Source organism: Hipposideros armiger, unplaced genomic scaffold (genome assembly GCF_001890085.2).
Source record: "Hipposideros armiger isolate ML-2016 unplaced genomic scaffold, ASM189008v1 scaffold_83, whole genome shotgun sequence".
Classification (NCBI taxonomy): Eukaryota; Metazoa; Chordata; class Mammalia; order Chiroptera; family Hipposideridae; genus Hipposideros; species Hipposideros armiger.
Genome location: NW_017731433.1, coordinates 576,199 through 581,776, shown reverse-complemented (window position 1 = coordinate 581,776; position 5,578 = coordinate 576,199). Strand labels below are relative to the sequence as shown.

Genomic DNA, 5,578 nt, shown 5'->3' with positions numbered 1-5,578 from the left:
GGTCTTTGACCCATTTTGAGTTAATTTTGGTATATGAAAGCAATCTAGTTCCATTCTTTTGCATGCAGCTTTCCAATTCTCCCAGCACCATTTACTGAAGAGGCTTTCTTTTCTCCAGCGTATGTTTTTGGCTCCTTTGTCAAAAATTATCTGCCCATACACATATAGGTTTATTTTTGGGTTCTCAATTCTATTCCATTGTTCTGTGTGTCTGTTTTTCTGCCAATACCATACTGTTTTGATTATTGTTACTTTGTAGCATAAATTGAAGTCAGGGAGTGTGATTCCTCTGGACTTGTTCTTTTTTCTTTGTATTTTTCAGTGGGTATGCTCTTGAGTATTTTGGGCAGGAACTTTCCTGACATTACAGAATATTCACTAAACTTGGTTATCACCTATGAAATGTCAGTAATACTCCCCAATGATTGTGAAAGCACAAAACACCTCCCCACATTTTCAAATCTCATTACCCCAGTAGGGATGCACTGATCCTTGCATTAGTTAGGTCTCTTTACACTAGCTTGAACAAAAAAGAATTTTTTCTTGTTGATAAAGGCCTCACAGATGTTTCGTGGTATGGAAGTAGGGATAATGTGCCTGAGTCATAGTATAAACCAGGACTGGAAATTGGAAAGCTGTGGAGAGCCCAGGTAGACTCCTTCTACATTCAACTTTTTATTTTCTGTATATCTGCTTTATTATTTTGTTGTGATTAACAAATTCCGAATTTACATAATAGAGGATCAGTGACAGAGAGATCAGATGTCACCTTCTCCATTCCACATCTAAATCCTCGTGAACTCACCCTGGACCATGTGCTCATTTCTTATTCCATGAACCATGACCCAGAGGGCAGAAAGTTTTAAAGTAAATTTGCAAACACGTACAACAATCACCACAATTGAATTTTAGAACATTTCCATCACACTAAAATGTTTCCTGGTGCTTTTTTACAATCAATTCTTGATCTGCCACTTCCAGCCCCAGGTAACCCCTGGTTTATATTGTGTTGTTGTAGATTTACTTTTTCTAGAAATTTCATATAAATGAATCATTCATATCTAATCTCTTCTATCTGATTTCTTTCACTGAGCATGTGGTTTCTGAGTTTCTTCCGTATTATTGTATATTCATTGTAATGGTTCATTCTTTTTAATGCTGAATAATATTCCATTGTATGGGTATATCATATTTTGTTTAGTCATCAATTGATACACATATAGATTATTTAGACTTTGGCTGTTAGAATAATGCTGCTATGAATGTTTATTTGTGCAGACCTTCGTGTAGACTTATATTTTCATTGCTCTTGGGTACATACCTAGGAGTGCAACTGTTGAGTCCCGAGGTATTTGTTAATGTTTTAAGAAACTACCCAACTCTTTTCCAAAGCATTTGTACCATTTTTCATTTCCCATCAGCGGCATGAGAGTTTTATTTTCTTCATGTTGTTGCCAAAACTTGGTATTGTCAGTCTTTTGCATTATAGCTATACTAGTATGTGTGTAATGATATCTCACTGTGGTTTTAATTTGCATTTCTTTAATGAGTAATGATGTTGAACATTTTTTCATTTTCTTATTAGCCAAATGTATATCTTTGGCATAATGTTTACTCAAGTCTTTTGGCCATTTTAAAATTGGATTTTTTGTGTTATGGAGCATTAAGAGCTCTTTTTGCTTTTTGGATGCATGACTTTATCAGACATGATTTTCAAATATTTTCTCCTAGTCTTTAGTTTTATAGCTTGACATTTTTTTTAATGCAAAATTTAAAATGTAAATTCTAGGTCCTTTACATTTCCATATACATTTTAGAATAAGAGTGTCCATTTTAGGATGAAATTGTCAATTACTACAAACAAATAAACAAACAAACAAACAAACAAACAAAAACCCCAAACACACAAAGCCTGCTAGAATTTTGATATAGAATGTATGAATATATGGTATCCACAGATCAACTTTGTTTTAACAAAGCCTTAATTGATCAATTGCTTCTTCTATAGATTATGTTTTAAGTGCCATCTATAAAATTATTGTCATGATTCAAGGTCCTAAAATTTTTCTCCTTTATTTTCTTCCATACATTTTATAGGTTTAGCCCTTAAGTCTATGATACATTTTATTATGTATATGGTGTAGGGGAGAGATCTAAATTTATATTTATGCATATGGTTATCCAGTTGTCCCAGCACTATTTGTTAAAAAGCTATCACTTCCCACTGAATTGCCTTGACATCTTTGTTAAAAATCAACTGAACATAAAGGTTTCTTCCTGGGTTCTATATTCTATTCTGCATTTTGATCTATATACCTAGCCTTATGCCAACACCATCCTGTCTTTATCACTGTAGCTTTATTAGAAGTTTTTATATAAGTTAGTGTAATTCTCCAACTTTGTTCTTGTTTAAAATTATTTTGACTGTTCTAGATTCTCTAAATTCCATATACTGCATGTCTAAGTTTTTAACTGTTGTAAAATATACATCACATCAAATTTACCATCAGTGCATAGTTCAGTATATTCACATTATTGTATAGACAATCTCCAGAACTTTATCTTGCAAAACTGAAACGCTGTACTCATTAAACAACATTCTACTTTGTTTCTCTGAATTTGACTATTTTGCATGCCTAATATAAGTGGAATCATAGAGTATTTGTCTTTGGTGACTTGCTTATTTCATTTAGGATAATTACCTCAAGGTTTATTCAGCTGTGGCATGTGTCAGGTGTTTTTTTTTTAATTTTTAAGGTTTAAATAATATTTCATTGTATGTATATATTGCATTTTGTATACTCTTTCATCCATTGGTAGACATTTAGGTTGCTTCTTACCTCTTGGCTATTATGAATAATGCTGCTATAAACATGGGTGTGCAAACGTCTCTTCGAGGCCCTGCTTTCAGTTGTTTTGGATATATATGCAGAAGTGGAATTAACAGGATGATAATTCTATTTTTAATTTTTTTGAGGAGCCTCCATTTCCCACAGCAGCTTAACCATTTTACATTCACCTTAATAGTCACAAGGGTTCCAATTTCTTCACATCCTCACCAACACTTGTTAGCCTCTGTTTCCTTGGAAATAGCCATCCTAATGAGTGTGAGATGGTATCTTGTGTCCATTTACATAATAAAATAATTTTTTTAATTGCTACAAAGGAAAATCCTGATGGAATTTTGATAAAAAATTTGTGGAGTCCACAGATCGATTTGGGGAAGATTGTCATCATAACAATATGGAGTATTTCATTCTATGAACATGATTTTTATTCCATTTACTTAGAGCTTATTTAATTTATCTTATCAATATTTTGTAGTTTTTAGTGTTAAACCCTTGTACTTTTTTGTTTAACCGTTTCCTAAGAATTTTATTATTTTTGATGTTACTGTGGATATAATTCTTTTCTTAATTTTATTTTTGGGTTAATCATTGTTACTATATAGGAATAAAATTGATGTTTGAATATTGATCTGAGTCCTGTGACCTTGGTAAACTCACATATTATAGTAACGTTTTATTTATTTATTTTTTGATTCCCTAGAATTTTCTACATTCAGGATCATATTCTCTACAAATAAAACTAGTTTGACTTTTTTCCCCCCTCAAATTAAATGTATTTTATTTCTTTTCCTTGTCTTCCTGTTAGCCAGAGCTGTCAGTAAAATGTAAAATACAAGTGGTAAGTTTTCATATCCTGGCCTTGTTGCTGATTAAGGGCAAATCATTTAGTCTTTCACCATTAATTATGATGTTAGTTATAGATTTTTTGTAGATGCTCTTATCAGTTTGAGAAAGTCCCTTTATATTCCTTATTTGTGTGTGTGTGTGTGTGTGTGTGTGTGTGTGTGTGTGTGTGTTTCCTGCTCTTATTAAAATAATCATGTTGCTGGTCTTTTATTAACATGACTTATTATAATACTTTATTTTCAGATATTCAGTTAACACTGTATTACTGGGATGTAATTTCACTTGGTCATGATACATGTTGGTGGGCTGGATTTGCTAATATTTTGTGAAGGAACTTTGCATCTATGTTTAAGTGGGATATTGGACTGTAGCTTTTATTTTTTTGTAAGTAGTTATCTACTTTGCTATCAGGGTTGTACCTCATTAAGTGAATTTAGAAGAGTTTCCTCTTCTATTTTCTGAACATGTTTGTGTTGGATTGACATAATTTTCTTTAAATATTGGATAGAATTTATCAGTGAAGCAGTCTGATTCGGATTTTTTTCCATGGGAAGATTTTTAAATTACTAATTCAATTTCTTTACCTTATTGTTCTATTTTAATTTTCTATTTTTTTCCACAGTTAAATTTGGAGATTTGTGACTTTCATTGATTTTATCCATTAAATCTAAGTTGTCCAATTGGTTGGCATAAATTTTTCAGATTCCATCATAATCCTTTTAGTTTCTGTAGATCTGTAATGATGCTCCTTCTTTCGTTACTGATTTTGTTAATTTGCATTTACTCTTTTTTTTCATGGTCAGTTTAGCTAAAGGTTTATAAATTTTCAAATATTAACAAACCCAATTTTGGTTTCATTGATTTTTTTTTCTATTTCTCTGATGCCACTCTGATCTATATTTTATGATTTCTATCTACTTTTAGACTTTTGTTCTTTTATTTTTCTACCTTCTTGAAGTGAAGCTCAGATGATTGATTTTAGACATTTCTTCCTTTGCAAAACAAGCACTGAAAGCTATAAATTTTACTCAAATCACTGCATTAATTGTATCCCATACATTTTGATATGTGTGTTTTCATTTTCAATCAATTTAAAACATTGTCTAATTTCACTTGTGTGTTTTTTTTCATCCAAAAATTGTTTAGAAGCGGGTTGTTAAACTTCTAAATATTTTGTTATTTCCAAAAATTATTTGTTGTTCATTTTTAATTTGTTGTTGAGATCAGGTAACATGGTTTCCATGATTTCAATTCTCATTAATTTATTAACACTTCTTTTATGTGGAGCATATGTTCTATCTTGAAGAATGTTCCATGTGAGCTTGAAAATGATTCATATTCTGTTGTGAGGTTGAGTGTTCCTTAAATGTCACTTTGGTGAGGCTACTTAGTGGTGCTGTTCATGTTTTCTATTAATATATCCTTACTGATTTTCTGCCTAGCTGTTTCCTTAATTTTCTGAGAGGGAAGTATTAAAATTTCTAATAGTAATTTTTAATGGGTTTATTCTATTTTTAGTTATACCTGTTGTTGCTTCATGTACTTTGGGGCTTTGTGTTAGTTATATATATAACTATATATATAACTATATATAACTATATAAATATATATATATATATATATATATATATATATAATTCTGTCTTCCTGTATTATTGACTGTTATTGGGTTGTGGGAAAAGTCATGATGTATTTTGTCTATGTTTTTCAAAGGTCATTTATCTGTATAACAACAAAGATCAATCAATGATATATTGCCCGTTTTGTTCGATGAACTTTTGCCATATTTCAGTGAGCTTCATAATTCCTCATTCATAGAAGGATCTGTCTTTATTTGCAAAAAACTGAACAAGGTGCTGATTTACAGCCTCATCTGAATTGAA

At 31.1% G+C, this 5,578-nt stretch overlaps 1 protein-coding gene across 1 annotated transcript in view; it reads left to right on the top strand.

Annotated features, from left to right (window-relative positions):
• Positions 1-5,578, top strand: part of ZBBX (zinc finger B-box domain containing) — a 113,694-nt gene that overhangs the window by 48,235 nt on the left and 59,881 nt on the right. The window lies entirely within an intron of this gene.